Raw genomic sequence first — 27,435 nt, 5'->3', positions numbered from 1 at the left:
CTCATGCTGTATAGTGAGCTGTACAGTATAGTCAACTGCCTGCTATGCTGGATACTGCTACTTAATGTTGAAAAGTAACAGCCAGTTGAAAACACTGGGAAAACATTCTACTTTTAAAGACCCTTCGTGACATTGTCTGAGGCTGGGAAAACACATACACTTTGGTATAAGAAATGTGATTTTTTTTTTCTAGGCAAGTGTCTCTGTGCCACTGAAACTTAAAAGAAAACAATGCGAACAAACCCAATTTGGTAACAGTGAAACATGAGATTAGATTTGAATCTCGATCTGAAACCAGGAAGCCAAGGTTAGACACTTCAAGTTGGCTCAAAGAAGGCACAGGAGCTAGAAAAATAGATCTATTGTATCTCTGACCCACAACAGAACAGAACTTACTTTGATCTCTTAAACTCCAACACAAGGACAGCTATTAACTGGAAACTGGAGAAATCCTGTTCCTCCAAGTAATAGACTTATTATTGTGGGAAGAGAGCTTATTGTCAATGGTTAAAAATCCATTTGATTCCAGGATATATTTATTATAATAAATAGTATAGTAGTAACACCTAGCATTTATTAAGTGCCTGTACTACCCAGCTGGAAGACTTCAAAGTTTAACCTCATTTGATTTTTAGAACAATTCAGTGAGGTATATATCATCATTATCATTTTATAGAAGTAAATATTGGGGCTACAGCACCTAAATGGTTCGGCTCAAGACACCTAAGCAGTAAATGATTGCCCTACACTTTGAACTAAAGTCCTTTCTGACTCCAGAGGCAACCATTAGGCTACAGTCTCTCATAGTGTGTGACAGATTCTGGGGTGACTCAACACAGAAACTTTGAGTCATTTTGGACTTAATGTACTACACTTCCTCAGTGCATCCCACCTGCCACCACTGTTCCTATCAGCCGATCAGTGACTAATATCTGTTAATTTTACAGCCTAAATAGTCACCACACACATGTAGTTTTGTCTTCAAAATAACTGTAACTGCCTTATTCAAGTCCTTCTGATTCTTGTCTGATCTTCACAGAGGACACCAGTGGCATTCTAGCAAAAAATCTACTTCTATAAGTCTCCTCTCTGACAGCTCTCAACAACGTATGATTCACTCAAGTGCTTCTAACTCATTGACACATTAGAATCACAAGAGGAGCTTATTTGTAAGATCATTACTGAACCTAGTGTCTTCTCAGTCTAGAGTTACAGGTCAAATCTGAGTGTTTGTAATTCTATGAAATGCCCAGTTGAAAACCACTGTCAAATAAAATATAAATTCAAAGTACTCATTGGCCATTCAAGGCTTATTTCTACTTCTGAAGTTCACTCCTTCTGCAACCTCTTTCATATAGTCTGCTAGTGGTCCAAAGCTGCTGCAGTTCCTAATCTAACCTTTGCCATTTCAAGTGCTCTGCTCTTACTTACACTGAGCCTATCTGGAACACAAACTCTCCACCTTGCCTTGGACAACTGTCTCTTTCTTAACATTACATCATTATGTAGGTTTCAGCAGAAGAGGCCAGCAATGACTCCAGGAAGCCCTCTCTGATATTATAACCTCAGAAACAGCATGCTTGTGTCCTCAATTGTGCAGTAAAATTCTTCCAAAGAGCAAGTATCTCCTGATCACGTAACCTACCCAAGTATTCAGAGTCTGCCCCACATGTGGCCCATGCATATACAGCCATCCAATTAGACAAGATGGATGAAGCAAAGAAGTGCAGACCGACAGGAGCCGGATGTAGATCGCTCCTGAGAGATACAGCCAGAATACAGCAAATACAGAGGCGAATACCAGCAGCAAACCACTGAACTGAGAATAGGACCCCCGTTGAAGGAATCAGAGAAAGAACTGGAAGAGCTTGAAGGGACTCGAGACCCCATATGTACAACAATGCCAAGCAACCAGAGCTTCCAGGGACTAAGCCACTACCTAAAGACTATACATGGACTGACATTGGACTCTGACCTCATAGGTAGCAATGAATATCCTAGTAAGAGCACCAGTGGAAGGGGAAGCCCTGGGTCCTGCTAAGACTGAACCCCCAGTGAACTAGACTGTTGTGGGGAGGGGGACAATGTGGGGAGGGTGGGGAGGGGAACACCGATAAGAAAGGGGAGGGGGGAGGGGGATGTTTGCCCGGAAACTGGGAGAGGGAATAACACTCGAAATGTATATAAGAAATACTCAAGTTAATAATAAAAAAAAAAGAAAAGAAAAGAAAAAAAGAAACTTGAATTGGCAACAATAACTTATAGCATTTCATAAATTTAAAAGTATTTGAGCATTTATACCAATCCATTCCATTAGTGAAATTTTATTTGGTACATAAATAAGCCAGGTACTATTGAGCTGAGGGTACAGTGGCAAAAAAGACAGATACGATTCCCTACTATTATAAGGTTTCTATGTTGCATATGTAGTACGTAAAACAAGTACGGAATGTTGAAACAAATAATTTCAGATGCTGCTAACTCCAACATTCTTCTGACAAATATTTTCATTCCATTTCCAGATGAGGAAAAAATAGGCAGAGAAATTAAGTGACTTAGCTAACCAATAAACAACAGAGTTGGGCTTGGGCCTAAGAAACTAGAACTTCTGACTAAACTGGCCATGTTCATTCTGTTTATTTTCTAGTAGTTTCTGGAAAGCTTACTCTTTAGGTCCTCAGTTTGGTTTACACTGTTTCTGAAGGAAGGTGAGGCAAAATGGATGGTGAGCTAATGAGCAGGAAACTTATACACATAGAATTTAATATGGGGTCAGAGTGCTGGTCCACGTGGCTCTCTAGTTCCTTGGGAATGTCAAAGAACTATTTTAGTCACCATTCTATCCTTGGTCCTTAGCATATTCATTTTCCTCTAATTAGTGTTTTGTGAAAACTTTTCTTTGAATCTATGAATGAATGGATGGATGGATGGATGAATGAATGAATGGATGAATGAATGAATGAATGGATAAGAGAATACAACTTTCCGAAGCCTGGGCTTTCATGTTTCTGGCAAAAAAGGAGGCTCAGCTGCTTTCTCCTAAGGACAAGGTGATGTAGCAAGAAATAGGTGGGCCCTGACATGGAGAAAAAATAGAGTGGAAAGAAGTGAAACCAGGCCAGATGATAGTGAACTGTTCTTCTCTAAGACATGGTTCAGAGATGGCTTTAAGTGTTATCCCCTGCACTCGGGTGTGGAAAGTTATTTTTGTACACTGCACTTACGCAACAAACAACCAATTAGCAACATGGTAGTTCTTACCTTCTGAACAATTTGGAAGTTGTAAAGAACATCGTTTTGTGGGATTTGGGCTAGAGTTGCCTGGAGTCTTACTGAGGTCTAAGTAAGGCTGGGGTGCTTGTGACTCTCTGATCCATTTAAAATAAATATTCTACTTTGTGTATTTACTACATGTTTCTGGTACTCAAATATTTTCTGGATATTTAGGACTGAGTTGGAGAGTGAGAATGAGTCCAATGTGTGTGTGTGTGTGTGTGTGTGTGTGTGTGATGGGGGGATCAATATTCACTAGCTCTTAATCCACTGCCACCTGCAGTATCCATAGTAACATATACCACTACAGTTTCTCACTGTATCTTCTTATCAGTTGTCTAAATTAAGGAAGCTATTCCATGTCATATGTTTAGCACAGTGTATGGGATGCAATACACACACACACACACACACACACACACACACACACACACACACACACACACACACTGCATAGCCAAATAGGTTTTAGATCACAACTGTCTCTCAAGGTAATGGCAGACAACAGGGTTATTGAAATGCAATTTGGAAACAAAAAACAAATGAAATTAATATAGAATAAGAGAAGAATATGGGAGTAGGGAAATATTATTTTTCTGTTTTAAAGAGCATAGTCATTGAGATATAATTTATGTAGCAAAATGCCTATCCATATAAAGTATAGAATATGATTGATCTTGGTGTATTTACAGAGTTGGACAACTATCAATGCTATTCAATTCCAGGATAGTGCTATTTCCTTAAAGGCAAACCTATACAACCCTAGCAGTCTCTCCATATTCTCCTATCTCTGCAGCATCTATGAATTGAATCCACCTTTTGATCTCTATGGATTGGACAAGTTTGAACATTTTATGTAAATTTAATCCTACAAAATATGACTGGCTCTCAATATTGAACTTTCAAGGTTCAGCCATTTATAGCAGGAATGCATAAGCTTTATACAGACATACTTCGCTATGTTTATCTGTTCATTTTATAAACATATTGTTTTTTTTCTACTCAAGGATATTAATTATGCTGCTAATCACATTTGCATTTGGGTTTTTATTTGACTATATATTTCTATTCCTGCATATGTATCTAAGCATGAAGTAGCTAATATGTATAATGCCTGATTGTGAACTGTGATAGGGTGTTTGCATGACTAGCTTTAAGTGCCCACTATATTTTGCCAAGTCACAGGTACCTGTATGTATCTCCACTAGCAAGCAGTGCACACCAACTTTGATTTTCCAACATTTTTGGTAGTACTTGTCACTTTCTCTATTACTGTGACTGCTGTCGTTATTGCCGTTCTAATCAACATGACATGCTAAGTCAGTGTCGTCATTACTTTTATTTCCATAAAGTTGAGCTACATTTAGCAACTTCTATTTGTTTGTTTGCTTTGGAGAAATACCTAAATCATGTTTATTTGTCCTTTAATTATGAGATTGTAAGTGTTTAAATATCTTTCCTAAAACCCCCTTATAAAATTCATGGTTTGAAATCGTGTTGTCTCCCTCTGTAGGTTGGATTTTTACTTCCTTGATTATTATTATTTGAAGCTGAAAAGTATTTTTATATGTCTTATTATATGACTTAATCTAGAGAACATTTCATGCTTTATGTGGTTCCACACACCGTTGAACCATCATTGTCTGGACTCCTGACAAACTATTACAACTGTTTGAAATTTATTTCTAGGAGAACTGTTGTCCCTATGGCTTCCACCCCTTTTCCTTTTACCAGCATGGGATTTCTGTTGGGAATACCCCCCTTTTTGGTGGTTGGGGAGAGTCATTTGTTTCAACTGTCTCATACTCAGATTGATAGACCCAGGAATCTCTTTGGAATATCGTCATTTGTATCAGGCAAGTTACCTAGTGGTATTACTCTTAGAGATACATTTCCTTCTTCCATCTTGCTTCCCTTGACTATTTTGCTCCTGGGTTACTTTTTTATTATTTCGTAATTTGAAACATGTATATTTTCTTGTTACAAATTTTAACTGTTTTAATAACTTCTTCAAAATATAATTTCCCAAGTGATTACTCTCGGGATACACATTGTTTCTGGAATCTCCCTCAGATATGAATTGTAAAATAACTAGTGAGTTGCTAAAATGACTCCCCCATAGCTCCCCTGTCTCTTCTTAAATAAGAAGTTATCAAAGTCAGGTGTGGTGGTCTTCACCTTTAACACTTCTCAGCAATTTCAAGGCGAGCCAGGACTAAGTAGAGAGACCCTGGCTCCCAAGGCTGAATTACATCGGATATCTATGATCTGTCTATATGAATTACCAATAAACGAGTACATGCTTATGTCACTTAAGTAAGTTAAGTGAAAAAAATGTACGATTAATTATATAAATTTTTATGTCAATCTTCAGTAATATTAATACCATTTTGTCATTACTTTCTGTGATTTTATTCACTATGTGATAGCATTTCATTACTCCAAATTGTGTTAAATTTCTCTCCCTTCCTTTGTATTTCATTGTCAAAAGTATACTATTTTTATAAACTCCCATACAGATTTTTACTATATGGAAAATATAAAATTAAGGAAATAAAAATCTATAAATATTTGATCCTTAGTCTTTAGCCAGTTATTTTCATTTGATTGCAAAGTATGTTAACTAATACCAAATTCTGCCATTTTCATTTTCCTGGTAAGTCTTTATTTCACTTGTAATTTATAAAATAGAATACTATTCAGCTCTAAAGAAGAATAGAATTACAAATTTTATAGGAAAATGGATGAACGTACAATATATAATATTAAACAAGGTCATAAAATCCCAGAAAAATTCTCTCTTTTATTGTTGTCATTACATATTTGCATATGTAAACAACCATACTTGTGGTTACATTATAGCATGTAGAAAGGAGAACAAGAAATGATAAATATTAGGTGGTAGAGAAGGATAAAATCCAGGTAATAAACAAATAAGTCATGAAAGAGACTTTAAAGGCAATTGTTTTTCTAGTTTTAACTCAGCCGTCGGTTTCTTTTTGTGGCGAATAAGTACATAAAACTGTAATTGGTAGTAAAAGTATAAAACCTAACGCGGGCTCCATAGCTTCAGGAGGGCTATTTTCATGGTTCCAAATTTCGATGAGATGTATAAACGTAGGTTCTTGCTTATCTTGCTATGTAACTCTTTTTTGAAAGTTAGTTTCAATAGTTTTAACTAGAAAATGTAAATATGTGAAAATCCGGATCAACAGCTCATTGTATTGAATTAGATGACAGCTTAATTTTATTGTCCTTTCCCTAATATTTTTCTCTGGCTGATGACAAGGGTCTTTTTATATTTGTCTTCCCCACTTGGACTCTGATTTGTCTGAATGTCAGTCTCCTCCTTCTGGAAGGATTTTCTTATGAGCTTTGTTGTGAAGCTTAATGCTTTTAGCAAGTTTCTCAATATTTTTTCAGCATTCTTCAAACCTTCTTATGGCTTTGTTCTCTCTTTCCTTTCTAATAGTGTTAGAACATTCAGGCTGGCATGTCAGTAAGGTGTCCCATATGTCTTCAAGACTCTCTAGTTTTCTGTACCATTTATCATTTTCTTTTCTACATTATAAAATATATATTTGTTTATTATATATTCAAATATTATGTTTAGTTTCTCTGCCAACTGAAATTTACTTTTAAACACTTTCTGTAAATTTTTAGTTTCAACTATTATCCATCTCAGCTCCAGGTTTTCTATTCTCTTCTTTAGAATCTGTCTTCTTATTGCCATTGTGTAATTATTGAAATTGTACTCTTTACACATGGACAGACCCATGGCTCCAGCTGCATATGTAGCAGAGGATGGCCTTGTTGGGTGCCAATGGCAGGAGAAGTTCTTGGTCCTGCCAAGGCTGGACTTCCCCCCACCCCCACTGCAGTGTAGGGGAATATTAGGGCTGGGACATCGGAAGGGGTGGGTGGATGGGTGGGGGATACCCTCATAGGAGCAGGGGAGGGGGAGGAGGGATGGGATAGGGGGTTTCTGGAGGGGAAACCAGGAAGGGGGATAACATTTGAAATGTAAATAAAAAATATTCAATAAAAAAAGAAATTGTACTCTTATGATTTCTTTATTTTAGATGGTTTCTATTTTTTGAGTGTACTTAAAAGAGATTACTTTTAAGTCTTTACCAGTAAGTATAGCATCTGCATTTCTTCCTGGACATTTTTTATACTTAATTATTAGTGTGTGGGGGAATATTCTCCCCTCTCTATACATGTCTCACAGATACTTTACACATTCTAATGAATCGGAATAGAAACTTGTCCTTTTCTGAGACTTGTTCTTTCCTGTTTGAGCATTTGTTTGCTTAGTGAACTGGCTGAACAATTCCCAAGAATTCTGTTTCCACAACATTGTGGAACCTCTGATGATTCTGGTCACATTGCCCAGTATTTTTATCTTTTAGACTTCTTTCCAATTGGAGGTGCTTTTAAACTCACTTTGTTAGACTTTTACCTTTTACTATAGGATGTGCTTAAATACTGTTAAATACTATTTTCACAGTATGGAGATTTAAAAATTTTGTCCCACATTTATCAAAGGATAAATACCTCCAATATTTTCCTCCTACTTCATTTACATAGGGTAAAATCTTCTAATACACTGCAGACAAGTATGATTTTTTTTTTTGTTAAGCCTGGCATTGTAAGAGTTTACCCCTGGGTCAAGATATTATATTGTTCCAGCAACACCTAGTCAGTTTGTGATTTTTCAGGTTTATACTACCTCTATTTTATTTATAGATCCATATGTACCTTGACTAATGCTTCAAAGTTCAGTCCACCTTACATATTTTAAAGATTATTCTTAAGTTGAGAATGCCTTACATATTTTAAAGAATACTCTTGAATGAGCACAGTTTAGCATATATGTATAACTTTCTACACACACAATGAAGGTGATCCAATAATGACTCTTAGTTATGTTTCTCTGATAACCTCATTGCTCTGATGTTTTACTTGTGTCCAAGATCTAATCATAGAACTATCAATTTCTTCTTAGTTTATGATGACCCGTATGAAGAACAATATGGTCTTCAATAAAGCCTGTAACAAGAAAGTACATGCTCCATTCAAAATGAAATGAAAGGTTTGGGTGCTCTCTGTTGTAATGGCCTTCTTCCCATCACACAAGCAGCATCTCTTTGTCAGTGTAGTGTGGTGTCATGGTCAGTGACTTCCTTCCATAATGATTCTCTTCCCTGCTCAACAAGCATCATCTGGGGCTGATGATGTATCCTAGTCTGTTTGACTTGTCTTTTTCAGTGTGAAGGTTTCTTCAGCTTGTATATGAACTGGTGCAAACAAAGTCAGGAACCCAATATTCTGGGCTTGTAAGAGAAGAAGGTCTCATGAGTAGAAATGCGAGGAACGAAGTTATCTCCAGTCCTTATAGAAGTTTGCCCCATACCAGAAAACGGTATGCGCAAAAGCAAGTGTAAATAAAGCTGTGTGATTAGGTTGCACTAGGATAAACTGGGATAGTGACCTTAGATTGACCCTAATTATACCGAGGATCCCAAAGAGGGCATTAGAATAATGACATGGGAAGTTCTGCATTCAAAGTAGATAAGGGGGCAAAGTTTCTGAACAATTTAAAAGGATTTAGTTTTCATCCAATATTTTGCCCAGACACAGAAAGACAGAAATCAGCCCACCAGATTCCTTTCATCAGATTAAAAACTCTCCTTAATTTCTGTTAAAATGAAGCCACATTTTTATTATTTGTAACTACAGTAGCTGAGGAGGCAATGTTCGTTTAGATACTTGTTCAACTAAATAACTAGAGCATGTATATTTGATTTATGTTGAAATAATACCTATCCTTGTGTTTTTAATGATTGAAATCACTCTGAAATGTAAGATGCTTTATTTTCAAATATGTTACATTTTTTGCTCTGAGTTGCCTAATGTGTATTTTTTAAAAGAAATGTTTCTTTTTCTTAAACAGAGGGAGCAAAGGAGCTAAGGAGTTGCAATTAACCCTTGTGCAATGACTTCCTATGTACCCTTTAGACTTTACCCTTCCCTAAGACTGACTTTATTTTCCTTTATAAAGAAAAATTAAATGTTTATGAGGAAATGAATATTGAATTATGTCATCTATAAGGTCCCTTTTAACTCTCATGCCCATTATTAATGAGTCATTTTTGTGAAAATACTTCTCAAACATGATTTAAATCAAACTTATCTTTAAAGCCTCGGAAGTATGACCTCCAAACTCTGAAACAATGAAGACAAGGATGACATACCTTATAATTTAAGTCTGATGGATAAGAAAACCTACGAATGAACTTAAATGTATTTGTAATACATATGACAAGGAATCAAGTTCCTCTATATAAAATTATCTCCATAACTATATAAGAAATGGATGAAAAGTCAAATAAACAGCAACAACAGCTAGGATCAGGCTGTGAACAGGCTGCTCACGTGGAAACAAATAAAATTGGCCAAGAAACACATGAAATGATACTCACTTCATTCATAGTTGAAGAGAGGCAACATAAAGTGATAATTAACTATTCTTACCTATCATATTTACAAGGATTAAAAGCTTAATAATATCTAGCATTTGTATTTTGTCACAGGAAGAGGTAATAGCAACCAGCAGTAAAAATGTAGATACTCACTTATTTGAGATTTTATTATCTGGTGTGCAAAAACATTTAAGTAAAAATAAATAAATAACAGACAAAAATACATTGGTATAAAAATAATGTATTCTGTGAAGAGGCTTCAATGATCTTGATATATATATATATATATATATATATATATATATATATATATATATCTCAAAATCAAACAAGTAAATCAAAATCTAAATAGGCAAAAACAAACTTTTTTTCGATGTAAAAAGAAATCAAGCTAAGAACCCACATTAATAAAACAAAGTGCACATAGAGTAAATAAGACATAAACAAGATTTTAATGAAAATGATGCAGAACAAAAGCTAATAAATTTATAATGGCCAGTATTAGTAAAATTTCACTGACACTAATATAATCACATGTTATTAAAAACCATTTTCAAGTTTATGAAAATTTAAAAGAACTAGGGCATGTTCCAGAATCTGTTCATATTTTGCAGCTTAAAAACATCACTTCTGAAACTGATCCTTAAAATCAATTTAACCAAAACAAATAACCATGAGCAGAGCATACACTGTCACTGTATCCATAATATCTCAAAATTAAAAGAACAGCTCTCTAACAGGAAAAGAAAAACCCGTCAGCACTACATGGTATACTAACTCTATGATTAAAGTTCCCAATGTAACTTAAATATTGGTGGAAATGTTCTATTTCTGCACTATTAAATTAGGTACACAAGACACATTATATCCACAAGACAGCATTTGTCTTGTGGATATAATGATTGAGGAACAGAAAATTAATTTTCCTTAATTGTAGTTAGTCTAAATTTAAGTTGAATCAGTCACTTGTTTTGAATTTGACACTAGTATTCAAAATAGCATTAAAAATTGGAAGCTACAACAGAATGTGTAAAACGAGAAATTTAAATTTGAAAGAATTATAATATGCTAACAAAGAATACATGGAGATATAAGTTTATGACCAAAATAATAAAAATAATACAAATCTGACACAATGATTAGCTAGTGATACAATTTTTTCTTGGGAATTTTCATTATTTTTTTCTAATTTTTTTGTTTTTTTTATTGGATAATTTATTTCCATTCCAGATGTCATCCCCTTTCCCCCACCCTACCACCACCCCTTCCTGCCTCCATTCTCTGACATTCTGTTACACTGGGGGATCCAACCTTGGCAGGACCAAGGGCTTCTCCTTCCATTGGTGCCCAACAAGGCCATCCTCTGCTACATAGGCAACTGGAGCCATGGGTCTGTCCATGTGTACTCTTTGGGTAGTAGTCAGTCCCTGGGAGTTCTGGTTGGTTGGCATTGTTGTTTTTTATGGGGTTGCAAGCCCCTTTGGCTCTCTCAATCCTTTCTCTAATTCCTCCCATGGGGACCCCTTTCTCAGTTCAATGATTTGCTGCTAGCATTCGCCTCTGTATTTGTCACGCTCTGGCTGAGCCTCTCAGGAGACAGCTATATCAGACTCCTGTCAGCATGCACTTCTTGGCTTCATCAATATTGTCTGGCTTTGGTGGCTGTATATATATGGGCTGGATCCCCAGGTGGGGTAGTCTCTGGATGGCCTTTCCTTCAACCTCTGCTCCAAACTTTATGAATAGTTTTGTTCCCCCTGTTAAGAAGAACTGAAGCGTCCTCGCTTTAGTCGTCCTTCTTCCTGAGCTTATGCACGAATGGGTATTCTGTTAATCTTAGAGTCAAACTCTGACAGAGGAGAAGCTAATGCCCAGAATCTCGTGGTTCCATTTGATTCAGTTGTATCTGGAACTCCAGCCAGCAGAAATTAAGTGGCATTTCATCTGGACAGCTCTGAATGAGCATATGAGTCACAATGGAACCAGAGCATCTGGTTAGAGAATGAATTGTTCTCTTTTATTATTTTTACTAATTCCTAGCATTTGAATCACACTTTAAAGTTTGAAAAATGCTTTCAACCCATTATCCTATTTGATGTTCACAACAACCCTGTGAGGCAGGAACAATACTCAGTCCATTAACAACAGCTGCCTCAGAGACCAATGTTTGTGTAACACATTGTCTTTCAAGAGTACTATCTCACTTATTCCACATAACTCAAGGAAATGGCTAGAAAGTTTCAAGTCCTCTATTATAACTGAGGGAATCCCAGATGGGAAAAGGGAAAGAGGATCACTGTGGTTTTACCTGTTATGTAGTAGGTTAAGGTCCTGAACCTACTGTTCTTATTCCAAGCTTTCAGTTATTTCAAAAACATCAGGCCATCTCTGTGTGTTTCTATATGTTGATGATATGAAAAAGAGCCAGTGGAAATCTTGGATTCTTTTGTTAACCTCTTGCTTTAGGCATTTGTAATATCTAGAACCATCTCAAACACATAGCATTCATTTTCTACCAAAATGCTTCTTAGCTTAGGCTCTGCCTATCTGAATGCCCTCACTATCTCTTGATTACCATTCTGTGTCTTTCTCCCCCAAGTTGTCACTATCAATTGAAATTTCTATGAGATAATGCCTCTGCTTAAAATCCTTTGTATAAATCATATTTAAAATTGTGGAGAAATTGTAAAGTCTCAATGAGATAGAATAATATTGGAAAATATTACATGAAGCATTTACATTTTAGTCAATAAATAGTAAACTATTTAAAAAATTCTTTTTGAATCTATTTACAGAAGTAAGTTGAAGATCTCCAGAGTACTAAGTTCCAGTCAGGTAGAATAAATTTTGAGATATACTCTACAGCATGGGAAGTATGGCCAATAGTGTTTTGTATGTTTCAAAATAACTAATATTCACTTCTAAATGTTTGCATTACTAAAAATTGTAAGAATATGAAACAATACATATTTAATGAACTTGATTTAAAAACTTCAGTAGGTATACACCATATCAAAACACTATATGCTACCCCATAATACAAAATTTTCAATTAATCAAAAATTGATGTAAGAGCTTCGAGATGATAGTCAAGACTCTGCAACCTCAGAGAATATTGCTAGTCACCCGCATCCTGATTAAACAATATTTTTCCATTTCCTTGAACTCAATGAGTCTATCAAGTTCATCTCCTCCAACTTACTTTAAAATTTTTTTCTGACCACTTTGCCCTTCAAAATTCATCACATATTCATCATCTTATAATTGTCTATGTTATAAAACTTCTTTAGTTCCATCATTGTTAACAGATTGTCCAGCAAAAGGCCTAGTATCCAATGTACTCAACATATATTTTGTTGGACTGATTCGCTTTGATGAAGCAGTGCCAATGAGCTATCATTCTAGCATCACACAATATGACATGTCCACTTTGGGACAAATACAAATCAGTAAATTGCAATTAGATGAAGAGTCAAACCTAACCCCTCACCCATTTTGGAATAGACAGATGGACATTATATGGTTTCCCCCAGTTACCCCCTTGGCTTTGTGTCAGCCATGGATATAAGAAAGGGAAAACTGCTTTTCTCAGACAAATTAACAGGCCAGATGACCATTTCATAGCCTGCAGAGTGCCTGTAAAACAAAATGGCAAACTGCTCTACAAATGCTTTCTCATAAAAACTGCTTCAGGGTGGAATGGATACACGCATGCGAGTAAAACTGGCCCTCCAGAAAGTCTGTCCACAATGAAAGTGGAATCAACTAAGTAAAAACAGTGAGTCATCCCATAATCATGTACACATCTCTAGAAACTAAGAGGCAATTCCAAGTCTGTTCTCTCTAATACTGGCCACTGGAAGAAACCTTTGGGAGTACTTGGGGTTCTGACCTTGGTATTTTCCAATACATCAAAATTCCTACAAACTTGTTCCTAGCAAAGGAAATGTAAGCAGTTTCAGACCACAAAATCCCCTTTTCACACTGTTAACTAAGGAGATGAAACGACGGACTATTCTAAAAGTGATACAACAACCAACAGAAAGACTATCTTGACAATTATAGCATTATCTAGTTACCTGATTATAAGGACTATGTCAAGATCTTTCCTCAAATGGTAGACAGAGGAAGGCTGCATAAAATGCATTGTACTATAAGCATAAAAAATATTAAAGAAGACTTAGTAGGAGAGCAGGGCAGAGGAAGAAATGATTAACATTAAAGACCTTTTTAAAAAGTCATTTGGAAATTCTACTACTATTAAAAACTTCTTAAATACACCTATACACACATACAAAATAAATAAAATAAAATGCATACTTCTCCTATGCTCAGACACTGTTCCTCCACTTTATACCACCAGTTAACAAAAATTTCAATAGATGAAACAGATCATCATTTTTGGAGTCCTTGCCAGTGGGTTCTCCTAGACCCCTAAACATTACAAGCTATTGGTAATGCTCTTAACTATGTTCCACAACTTGAGGGTTCGACCCCACTGAGGAACAGGCCACACCCATGAGCCATAATATATCATGAAGAACTCAAGCTTGTACTGACCTGAAAGCTTCATCCCTACTGACTGACTAGCTTTTATAGTGCTAGAAGGTGCTATGCATGATTGCAGAGGAGAAAAACAATCATTTGTCTTATTCAGCGTTGAATCCTGTATGCTACAATAATGACTTGCATGGCAAGACATGCCCATTGGTGAAGTAGTGACACAAATATCATGGAAATTATAAAACACTTTATGAGTGGATTTATGACCTGTTCCATAATACCTGGCACCATTTTCCTGGCTAAGAATCTGTGGCTACACAAGGAATAGGCCACAGGGAAGAAACTAATGCTATTTTGCTAAGTGGACATATTATTAAACCAATTCATATGGACTATTCATTATACACATAGATAAGTATATCTTTCAACTCTCATTAGAGAATCTTCTACTTGTAATGGGTGATGATTAATACAGAAAGCCACAACTGGTCAAGGTACAGAAAATAAGAGAATGTGTAATGCTCAGCCCCAACTGCATATTAGCTCCTTCCTCCAAAGTCTCTGGGGTCATTAAAGGAGAGAGCGTGGAAAGACTGTAAAGAGCCAAAGAACAGAGATGATGGATTTGAGAAATGACAAAGCGGTTGTAAATATTAACTCACCACAGTTATAACAACATGTACAAGTTCTGCACAAACAAAAAGTAGACAAAACTCACAGCATGAGAAAGGGAGGATGGGACAAAAATCTCACCCCTAATTAAGGAGCTGTTGGTAATTAAAACCTGCCGGGAGATGCAGATTCAGTGTGCTTTAAGGATTTGATCAAACGTTCATAAATGGCCACACATCCAAGAGTATATGAGCAGCACAATCTAGATTTTATGGTTGAAAAAGAGGACACAAATTTGAGTGAGTTGGGTACATAGGTGGATCTCTAGTAGTAGCATGAATGTGGTCTAAATATGTTGTACAAAATGCTCCATGAACTAACCAAAAGCTATAAAAATCTATTTTAAACTTTAAAAAGGTGAAAGCATAATTAAAAAATAGTCTGATTACCAAAATTTCTTCAGCTGGTAGTTGAACATGCACATAATAAAATAATATATTGCTCTTTTCTTTTTTGGTTTTCAAAATTTTTTGGATATATCCACTGTATATGATACTATGTTTAAAGTGATATTTTCATATCAGTACATATTGCCTATTAACTGTATATGAATTAGAATATTTTAGGATGAATCTTTATAAACAATATTTTTTAAATTATAAAATGCCTTACTACTGTCATCTTAAAACACCAAATAGTACAGAATATAAAAAGTGAGAACTCTGTTTCGGCCCAAATCAATTTCATTTTCTTTGCATAGAGGATGTGCCTTTAACAACCTAAAGCATATTTTATCATATTTTTGTAAATGTATAAACATATGGTTATATGTACTTTTAAATATGCAATTTCTGTTTACAAATGTCCAACAAAAACAATGAAAAACTTGTAGTTCTCAATTCACTACAGAATACCATATTGCTATATACTCATTTTCTTGATTTAAAAGCTCCATAAGGATGCCCCATGAACATTCTTTGATTTATTCATCAACTTCCCCAGGCCATAGCATGTAAAAATGTGAACTTAAAAGTAAAGAAAGCATTTCTTCTGAGATCCCATTTAGTTGCAAAGTTATTTTTGAATATAGTAATCAATATTGTAAAATCTCTAAAAGGAAATATATGTCCAGTTCTTTGTGGTAAAATTTAGCTTTAAAATTGAATTCGTTTGTCAAAGAGAAACATTTTGAACTCTTATTATTTGTACTATAACGTAAATACTGATTCAGTCATCAATTATCTTTGAGGTTAGGCACTGGTCTAGGTCTAGGATAGAAAAATATGTAGGTTCAGTGGCAACATTCCTCCCTTCCTTATCTCAAGTATATACATAATACTAAGTGGAAAGCAGATAGAGGTCTTAACCTTTCAAATGGAATGTTGATGATTTAATAAATGCCCAAGGGCCTAAACATAGTCCTTCAAACTGGCCTTTGAAATTAAATAAACTCATTGTACTAGCAAAAAAAGACCAGTTTATCCTTACAATTCAGCAGGGGTAAATAGCTCTATTCAGTCTAAATGCACACACATATCGACTACCTAAGATAGAGTTGAGTAAGCAGTTATCACAACCACAAGTAGACAAAAGCCAGTAATGGAATAATACTACCTCTGTCTCCTCACATATAAATAAAAATGGAAATATAATAAATACCTATTTTTGGTTAACTTCTGATCTTCTTTTGGCTAGTTAAACTACCTTTATTTCCACTGCCTCTCTCAAATGCTCCCTCAAAGTGGAGGCTGTATAATAAACAGTGTGCTTTCAGATTCAGCTCTTTGATGTCGAATTCTACTCAGTCCATCATGAGGCCTCTGAAGAAATGCTTGCTAAGTAAAATGTCATCATACTTGTTTTGAAATCATACAAAAGCATTTTGCACATCAATATCTGCCCTTTGTAGGAAAAAGACAGAGGGAGACAGATAGGGTAAAACAAAACATGAGAGGAGGAAAGGAGAGACAAAGGCAGCTAAGAATGCCTAAGAAGAAGGTTGGAACCAAATATTTTTATATTAATAAAATAATATTTGAACAAATTTCTAAGGATGAGCAGTACCTTTATAGTGTTTAAACTTAAAGCAGTGCAATCTCTAACCAGACTTTTAATATCCATTCTTATTCTCAGGCATACATGTAGTCCTCATTCCTCATCAAGGAAACTTCTTTTCACAACAGACTGTTAAAAAAACCAACAAACAACCAAAATGCAGTTGTGAAGCTCAGTCTTAATAGATACGTATACAAAATATTCCTGCAAGTGGGCCTCAGGGAACATTGTAGAAAAGGGGCCAGAATGATTCAAGAAGCTGGAGAATCGTGGACCTTGCTGTGAAATTTTCTATACATGGACTGACCCTGGACTCTGACCCTATAGGTAGCAATGAATATCCTAGTAAGAGCACCAGTGGAAGGGGAAGCCCTGGGTCCTGCTAAGACTGAACCCCCAGTGAACTAGACTATGGGGGGAGGGCGGCAATGGGGGGAGGGTTGGGAGGGGAACACCCATAAGGAAGGGGAGGGGGGAGGGGGATGTTTGCCCGGAAACCGGGAAAGGGAATAACACTTGAAATGTATATAAGAAATACTCAAGTTAATAAAAAAAAAAGAAATTTTCTTTTATAATGTCAGTGGCTATACCCCTAAAATCTTGCCAATGTGACTGTCCAAACATGAGCTGAACAAGGACATAATAACATCGTTAGGGAAAACGCTGGGAGCTCCAACACATGCACAAAACTATAGGTAAATAGGGAATGCTGTGAGCACGAGAAATAGTCTTCCCAGAGAAGAATATACAAAATGCTCAGCCATGAAAACTTACATATAAGTAACATTATACAGACTGAATAGAATGATTTGATATATTTAGTTATATATATATATATGTTATTATATATATATAATGAACAATAATGTGAGAAGCTATATCCATAATGTCTTGCCAACATGACTGTCTAAACATGAGCTGAACAAAGATATCAGCAATAGACATAATAATTTGGATAGGGAAAGCCCCAGAGGCTTCGACACATACAAATTGTAATCTCAAAAATATTTAAAAAAAATAGACAACTGATTTGAGTTTGAGGTGTCGGCATTAATGAAATTTTCAAACTCTTATGTATATTATGTTAATATACTGAACAGATGATGGTTAGCTTCTCCATTGTCTACTTGTATCCCTATGAACCAGAACTCTTCATGCAAAGAAATATTATATATAAATATGTGAACATATTTGTTCAAAATGAACAGATACCATAGTTTACTCTTATATGTTTAAACTAGCATTAAAATAGAAAATGTGAAAGTAGAAGAGAGATTATGGGAGGTGACAAGAGAGGGGAGTATGGTATAGAATATGATCCAAGTATATCGTATAATGCCATGGAGAAACCAATGATTTGTAATATTACTATTAACTAATAAAATTAATAAAGCATTGGCCTTGAAATAAGTTAGAAGCATCAATATAAAAAATAATCCAAAATAAAACCAAAACATGTATTTATTTTTATTTTTCTCTTTTGTGTGTGTATGTATGATGTATGTATGCAATTCATCTGTGTGTATGAATATAGATATATGTGCCTGTATGTATAGAGACTAGGGGTTGACAGTTTTCTTTATTCACTGTCCAAATCAGTTTTTGAGATAGCGTCTCCCTCTGAACCTGGAGCACACTTATTTGGCTAGGCTAGCTTGTTAAGCACTCTAGAAATTCCACTCATCTCCATCTTCCTAGTAGAAAATTTTTCTAATGAAAAAAAAAAACCTAATTGCTATCAAATCCTACAAAAACAAAAGGAATTTTTTTTGACAATGGATATTTTCATGTTTTGTGTTGTATTCAATCCATTTAATCTCAATTTTAAAATTCATATTCATATGGAACAATGCTAGGCAATAAAACTCCTTAGTACTCTTCATTCCGGTGTTAACCAAATTCAATGCAGTTATCATGATTGTTACCCTTTCCTCACTTCAAAGGTTAATAGTCAGAGGTTTAAATGGAGAATTAATTGTCAAAGTTCTGAAACACTGGTTAAGCTACTAATAAAGACACTAAGGACCTCAGAATGGTATTCAAATGTTGTATTCCTGAAACAGCTTGCTTTTACACAAAAATTATGCTAAATTTATTTAAATGTATTAAAATAATTTTTATCCAAAAGCAATCCATATCCAATTAGAGAGTGGTAGTTGTTCAATTCTAGTTTTACTTTTATAGCTGGCCGTCTGGAAATAATCTAGATTAACTCCAAAGGACATTTACAGTTTCTAGGCCATGACATGCAAAGGTCTCTATAAAAAGGATGAGGCATCTAGGCCCAGGAAAACAGTTACTAGAGCCATTCCACAGGCCAGTAGGAGAAAACTGTTCTCGACATGCAACTCTAGTAAAATCTACATTTCTACTTGTCAAGGAAGCCAAATGTTTGGCTAGAAGGGAGTAAATAATAACAGAGGCTGGGCTGTGGTGAAAAAAAATTGAAAGTTAATTTTGGATGACCTAAGGATTTAAGGGTCCCAAGGTATATATATATATATATATATATATATATATATATATATATATATATATATATATGAAGAGCCTCTGTTAATTGTCTTGAACAAGAATCAACAAATCAACAATCTTTTTTGAGTGGCAAGTCTAGCAAACATTTCTTTTTTAAAAAAATATTTATTTTATGTGAGTACACTGTTGTTTTCTTCAGCCAAACGCACCAGAAGAGGGCACCAGATCCCATTACAGATGGTTGTGAGCTACAATGTGGTTGCTGGGAATTGAACTCAGGACTTCTGGAAGAGCAGTCAGTGCTCTCAACCACTGAGCCACCTCTATAGCCTCTCCAGTAAACATTTTAGGCTCTGTAATACACACACACACACACACACACACACACACACACACACACACACACACACAGAGTTTTGAACTGAACACCTCAAGTAGTAAAGAGTGTGTGGAGGGAGGTGTGTGGCAGGTTGAGTCATGGGACATTGGGGGATGTTTCAGACTCAAGCCTATAGACTATAGCAAGTCTTTTTGTGAGTTTGAATTGGGAAACGCCACAGTCATTCACTTCAGTGTTGTACACAGCTGCTTTGGGAAACAGTAGATTAGTTTCGACAAAGGAAATACGTCTTACAGGGCCTGAAACATTTACTAGACTTGCCACTCAAAAATAAATAAATAAAAAAAATAGAAATAAAAACAAAAACCCAAAAAGTTGATTCCTGTTCAAGACAATTAACAGAGGCTCTTCCTACATTTCAACAAAACTACTTTCTGAACAAGTTGCCACACTGAGTAAACCTCTTCATAGTTATGCAATCAGAGCGAGCTACTTTGCTTTCTCTATTCTTGTAGAATGGGTGCCATCTCATCTGTATACTTTTAGTGTTTGGCCTGGAGAGACAGGCAAAGTTAGAACTGCTTCTTATAAAGGGATTTTCACTTTCCAGTGCAAATCAGGGATTACTTTGAGTCCTGGCCTACCTGAGAAACCGTTCCCTAGGGTTCTTCAAGCCAATGTCCAGTGGCTATGACCCAAACAGTTTCTCTAGAGAAATGGCTTATAATTACAATAATTTACTTATCTCCATGTGCTGAAACTAGTGTGGCGGGATCATGTAGAATGATAATCTAATTATCTGAGTAGCTTTTTATGGATTAGGAGAAGTTTCTACACATACCCTGAACCCAAGGAAGAAGGTAGACTCCTCAAAGTATATAGTATACTTAAGAAGTAGTCCTGGTTTAATAGCCAAGAAAAGTAAAAGTATATTTTAAAAGCTATTTCAAAACTAGGATATTCAAAGTAATTTAGCATAGAAGTATAAATACCAATTGTTCTACAATATGGATTTTTGAATGTTATTTCTTGTCTATTATTAAGGTAAACAACAACAAATGACTGTAACAAAAAGTAAAATGCAATGTCTCAAGGACAAACAAATGAAGTAGGGTCACAAAAAAGTCCTTGAGCCTGGGAGAAAAGAGATGATTATGGTATTTTGTCCTTTTGTGCAATTTTCATGCTTAGATATACTTTAAGACTGCCAAATTTTGTAAGAAAGGAGACCATATAGGCATGCTATCTGATTTGCCCGACATTGATAGAGCCAAGAGTGGTTCTGCATTTCCTAGACTGCTGTGTGTGAATTGCTAAGATCCACTGTAAGGGAATAAAGGGTTAGTTTTGTCTTTGTTGTTGGGCCCATCTTGTTCTGGTTTCTCTCTTGTTGCTGTGACAAGCACCACAACCAAAAGCAGCTTGTGGGAGGAGAGGATTTTCCTCATATTATATGTTATTGTCCATCATTGTGGGGAGTCAGCACAGGAACATAAGCAGGAATCAAAGCAGAAATTGTAGAGAAATTCTGCTTTTTGGCTTGCCCTCTGGTTCTGCTCACTGGCTAAAGTCTAGCTAGCTTTTTCCCCCATAGCTCAGGACTCTGTTTTATATGCTGCCACCGACAGTAAGTTGGGTGCTTCAGGAATTAATTAATAATCAAGACTCTCAGAGACATGTTCAAGGGTAAGCCTGATTTAGGGAATTCCTTAATTGAGATTTCAATTCCTCTCAAAGATTTCTAGACAAGCTAGCAATTAAGGCTGACTAAGATACTTGTGAATTTTAGGAAGTTTAGTAGAATGTTTGGTCTTTACTCACTGGAAGCCAATAGCATCAGGCTTCCTTGACAAAGACAACTCCAGACAAATGGATATGCCAGGAGTATGAGCAAACAATAACCACTAAACTACACTATTTTAGTGGTTACATAGCTTGTTTTAGTCTCCTTCTTTAAAATATTTTGATTCCAAACGTGTCTTTTCTTCATTTTGTGAAAAATAAACACACACACACACACACACACACACACACACACGAATCATATCTACCCTTCACACTGCCCTTTCAGTTTCTTCTACGAGCCTCTTCATGTCTCATCTTCCCTACAGCTATAGTGGCAGCACTAACTGGACTCAGTGGTTTTAAAATATTAAAAAAGATTTATCCTTTTTTATTGAAAATAGATACAACCCAACCAATGTCCCATGACTCATAGTACCCATAGAAAAACAAGGAAAAGAGTAAAGTTTCTCCAGATCCCTAGGAATAGAACAATGTGAAATGCTAAAATTTAATTAATTAGCATAAAAAGGCATTATCTGCTGGAATCTATGTAAATAGATAGAACAATCATGGCCATTATTTCAATTACCAATTAAAAGCTTTCATGGCCTGTGGGAGTACAAAACAAACAAACAAGGACAACAATAGGAAACACAAACAAAAGCAAAAGTGAAAAATAAAGACACCTAGTGACATTTTTTTTTATTTTCATGGGATGTGTGCAACAATATAATGAAGAGAAAATGATAGTTTAAAACAACTTTTACCTAACAGTAAAGATAAAGATAGCTTTATAAAACTAGACATATGTACTCAATGGCATAGTGTTTTACCGATAACATAGTCTTATAAAACATTTTTAAAAGGATGTTTTATAAAACAGGTCACAGAAGGTCACGGTTTATTTCAGAGCTTACTTTGTTGGCCAAGTTTTACAAATACAATTTTTTAAACCTTTAATTGCTGACATTACCCATTAATAATACTTCCAGTAGAGTACATATTACTTATTGGAGCTAAAACTTTAAAGAACTTGTTTCAGGATGGTATAGTGGTAAAATCATGCACTGTTGAAGACCACTTTAATTTAATACATTCCATAGTCTATATCAAAGACACCATTACTGACACTTTATAATAGTAATAGTTATGTAGAATCCATTGCATGCTATACATGAAAAAATATGTAAGAAATGATAAAGCATGAGATTTTAATTTCTTAATTTACAATAGGTAGGAAGAGGAGGCTGAACACTGACTTGGTCTCATGTGCAATACTTTCCATCTATTATGCTAGTATGGAATTTTATGTTATTATTTTGGCAGTTCTTAAAAATATTTTTTTCAAATTAAAATATCATTACAGAATTTCCCCATTCCCTTTTCTCCTTCCAGCTCCTCCACTTGCTCTTTTTCAAATTTATGGCCTCTATTTTTTAAACTGTTATCAAGCATTTGTGGCTATCATTAATAAAGATAACCACCACTATAAGTCTTTTAACTTGGCTTTTAATATTAAGGTACAGGTGCTTGCCTAGTAAAAACATTTAAAAAAATAACCTACCTAGAAGATATGTCAACTGACACGGTACTGGGATGACTATTGTATGATTACCCATGATTATATGTTGACTGGTTAAAGACCTGCTTCATGAGATAAAACCTATGCCCAATGATGTTAATGAGGCTAAGAATCTTGGCTAGATAGATGATTTGCCTGGGAAAATTTCAACTAATACCACCCTGCTAAGAGCACATAGCAATAAAACAACTCCCAGTGGCATATTACAATATACATAGACCCATGCACCACTCAACCCTCATCAGAGACTGTTATTATCGAAGATTGGAAGTAGCACTGAGACCTACAACTGCACAACATTCAGAGACTACACAATGTTCTGGCCTAAACAGGATGTCTATATCATCTCTCTTCCCTGAAGGGCCAGAGGTCTATTCAGAAGATGAAATAGAGGAATTGTAAGGGTTAGGGATATTGAATGATGTCATGGAGACTCTGTTTTCTGGACACAACAGGGCAAGTGTACATATAAACTCAGAACAGTTATGACAAGATACACAAGATTTGTACAGTCTCAAGCCATACAAATTCTTAACCTGATGGAGGGGAAGTGAGCATGAAGTCCCACCCCAGATAAGAGCTATTGCCATTTCATTGCTGCTGGCAAAGGGAAAGTTTTCTCCAATGGAGTGATCTCTGTTGTCCTAGTTAGGTTTTTCGTTTTTGTTTTTTGTTTGTTATTGTTTTTTTTTTTGTAAACTTGACATAAGAGTTATGTGGGATAAGGTGACCTCAGTTCAGAAAATGCCTCCCTAACATTGCCTTATAAGAAAGACTGTGGGAGAATGTTCATAATTAATAATTGCTATTGGAGGTCCCAGTCCAGCCCACTCTGGGCAGTGCTGCACTTGGTAAGAGAGTCCAGAAGTGTGTAATATAGCAAACTGAGAGTGTATAAGAAAACAAGCTAGGAGGAGCAAGTAAGGAAGCAGCATTTCCCCATGATCTCTGTTTCCATTCCTGCTTACAGGTTAATGCTTTCAGTTCCCACTCTAACCTGTCTCGATGGCATAAGCTGTAATACACAATTTCTTCCCCAAGCTGCTTTTATTCCTGCTTTTTATCACAGAAATAGAAAGCTGACTAAGAGACTTGACATATTAAACTCTAGGGCAGGCCTCATCCCCAAGAACAGTACTTAGATAATACGAACTGCAATCCAGTCCATTTGGGTGGGGGTGGGGGAGAGAGAGAGAGAGAGAGAGAGAGAGAGAGAGAGAGAGAGAGGGAGGGAGGGAGGGAGGGGGAGAGAGAGAGAGAGAGAGAGAGAGAGAGAGAGAGAATGTGGTGGGTAGGGAGGTGGCGGTGGATAGGCAAGGGTGAATATGATCAAATTTCACTATATTAAGTTCTCAAAAATTAATAAAAATATTTTATTTAAAAGGCAATATTTAATCCGTTCTAAGATAAAAATATCAGAAAGACTTGATTTATAGGAGAAAGGTTTTGCTTTATCACATAAATATAGCACACTATCTATAGCTTCTCCATTACACTGAAAATGATTATCCTCCCAAAGTATGAGAAAGATCTAAAATCATCAAATTATTATTAGCTGTCTCTGATTAAAGGTCTGGGATATTTTTGGAAAATTACTCTAAAAATTTAATTATCTATTGCTTTAAATTTTGTATGTGTTTTCTAAAAATGAAAACCATGCATGTATCTATCAGTGGCAATGGTATTGTCAACATTTTTGAAGAAGAAACATTATTAACTAAGAAGAAAACTGAGGGTTTTTCAATGTTTTATGAAAGATTTCACAGTTCTATTATTTGTCTGATAAAATAGTGTGGATTTTAAAATAGATTATTAAGAAAAATTTTTTGAACGATGTGGTTTTGAGTGGGTAGATGGGGAGGATCTTTAAGGAGTTGGGAAAGGAGAAACTATAATCAGAATATTTTGTATACTGAATTTAGTTTCTGTTTTTAAAAGAGGCTAAGAAGAACAGGAATTTAAGTTGAGGGAAAAGTCTAGAGAAGAAAAGATCATTCGTGCTTCAGTGGACAGGTAAAGGTTATAAAAAGGAATCACACAGGAGGCTAGATTATGACCATTGACCTTTTCTAAAATCAGGTAAGAAGTAAACATTGTAGCTCTGATGTATCTGTGGTGTGACAATCCACTCAAGTTAATATGGTCAGAAGAGCATTGTTGAAGCAGCAGAAGAGTTTGCATTCCTTGCTGTTAGTTAAAGGCTCTTTTTCATTGGCATTATTTTACATTTAAAAAAAAAAAGAAGTCACAAGAATCTGGCTTCTTTGGCCTTTAGTTTTGTACTTCTACAATGTATCCATTCTGTTACGTTATCCAAAGAAGAGATCACACAAGTCAGGGACAAGCAATGTTTCAGTGACTCATTAAAGACTTATAGAGGTAGCTAATTTCACCATTCTCTTTAGGATTCTTTCAAGGTTCTATTGTGATAAGAAATAGTACCAAACAATATTTATAAGTTATTGATACTGGAGATGAAACTAATTGTAAGTAAGTGATACTGGTATAATTTAATCTTCAGTCTTGCTGTAACACCTAGGACAGTAAATAAACATATTTTCCCTAAGTATATTGTTAAAAACAAGTTCAGAAATCAAGAAGCAACGTGATGTGAACTACAGTAGCTTCCTTTTCTAAGCTCTCAAGTGTGACAGTTGTTTGAAGGGAATGTCAAATTGCTCTAGAACTTGTAGAACTGAGTTTTCAGTGTATAGGAGAAGTGCTCCTGGATTGTCAGTGATATGTCTACATATCAAATCATACTTAAGATCAGTGAAAAGACTTTCCTTATTAAAAAGGATTTCATCCAAACTTCTTTCAATATATGAAAACATGGCTGTTCTTTGTATATATCTGCGTTGTCTTTACATTTACTTAACAGGAAAACTATCTCTGGAGCTTATGCCCTTATCTATTGGTTATCCCTAGATTCTGCCATCTCCCCCTGAAGCATTACACATAGGTCTTCAAATTTCCACATTAGCAATAAAGTGACTTATTTCAGTGCCTTTTCCAGCCACATGTTTTTTATTAACAAGATCATGACCATCATTTATAAGAATAAGATGACCATCAGGGTTCTTGTAAGCAAGATCTTGCTCTTGAATTTATCATTTTACTTTCATAATTGGATATAGAGTATTTTAATTTCAGCATTTAGTTACTATCTTGGCTATACCTCCTTGTACATCCTCTATCATTGTAAAAAGAATCGTCCCATTCATGAAGAAACCATTCAAACTAACAGTTTTTTTTTCTATGTAGTGTTTATAAAAGAGTCTTTTATTCCTTAGTCATTTGCATGAAAATATGTTTTGCTGTTGAAGGAAAGAAATTATTTCACATATTATGTAAGCATTAGGCATAAAGGAGGAGTCAATATGAACTCAGAGGGAAACTGAGTAATGGCATTGTTATATTACAGCTTTTCAAACCCAGCATATTCAACTTATGGCTCTTCCCTAGGAAATCTTCTACGCCAATTGGAGAGATTTTGTTTAATTCTAAAACCTGTTTTGGCTTGCTTACTTTCACTTAACGAAACTGTATGATTTTGGAGCCTGTCTTCTTAGTGAGTCCTATTCAACCGCACTATGGTGGGAAGAAGGGGTACAGTATTCACAAAGAGAAAAACCTACTTAGCCAAACCTAACTTTTAATAAAGCTTTTATTTCCTTTGGAAGTGGGATAAGGAAACTAAGTTGTATGCAACAATATTTAAAGAAAATGAGTCATGAATTTGGGAGGCAGTGTGAGGGGAGACACAGAAAGATTTGGAGGAGAAAGAGGTATGGTTGAAATGATGTTAAGCCAGTAGTTTTGTATGACATTCTAAAAATAAAAAAAAAAAACTTAAAAGCAAATGTAAACAAATTCATCAGAAATATATGCAGAAGTCCAAAATCTTGGATTTTAAATGGATTAGTATGCACTATCCTGTTCATTTTTTAAAAAATATTTTTTCTATACATTTTCTTTCACCTCCATATTTTCCTCTCAGTTGCACTAAGGATTTACGTTATGACAACATCATTTTTCTCTTCCATCCAGTCAATGGGAGCATTTTACCCCATATTCATTCTGTACCTACTAAGATTTTCTATAGTAAACTGACAAGGTATTCTTTCCTCTAGGCTAGATCTCTGGCCACCAAATTCAGTGTTTGGTAGCATTCATATTTCTCCTCCATGGCTATGCCATTTTTCTTTCCTATGATAATTAGTTTTAGGTGGACAACTCACGCACATGCACTGAGTTGCTTTAAAGTTTGGTCTAATACCTGGAAGAAATCCCAACGTAAGTGCCAGAGCAGAAGGAAAATCCCA

The 27,435-nt window shown here is 35.4% G+C and overlaps 1 protein-coding gene and 1 long non-coding RNA gene across 3 annotated transcripts in view; one reads left to right on the top strand and one right to left on the bottom strand.

The window, feature by feature from the left end:
- The window catches only part of LOC147998253 (uncharacterized), a 35,116-nt gene extending 17,615 nt beyond the window's left edge, over window positions 1-17,501 (top strand). Inside the window, exon 3 of the long non-coding RNA XR_015646574.1 lies at window positions 17,007-17,501. This is a non-coding gene — a long non-coding RNA (uncharacterized LOC147998253). The remainder of the gene's footprint in view (window positions 1-17,006) is intronic.
- Window positions 1-27,435, bottom strand: part of Ar (androgen receptor) — a 174,522-nt gene that overhangs the window by 84,182 nt on the left and 62,905 nt on the right.

This window comes from Rattus norvegicus, chromosome X (assembly GCF_021556685.1).
Source record: "Rattus norvegicus strain SHRSP/BbbUtx chromosome X, alternate assembly SHRSP_T2T, whole genome shotgun sequence".
Classification (NCBI taxonomy): domain Eukaryota; kingdom Metazoa; phylum Chordata; class Mammalia; order Rodentia; family Muridae; genus Rattus; species Rattus norvegicus.
Note: the sequence above shows the minus strand (reverse complement) of the source record. Positions and strands in the feature narration are given on the sequence as shown.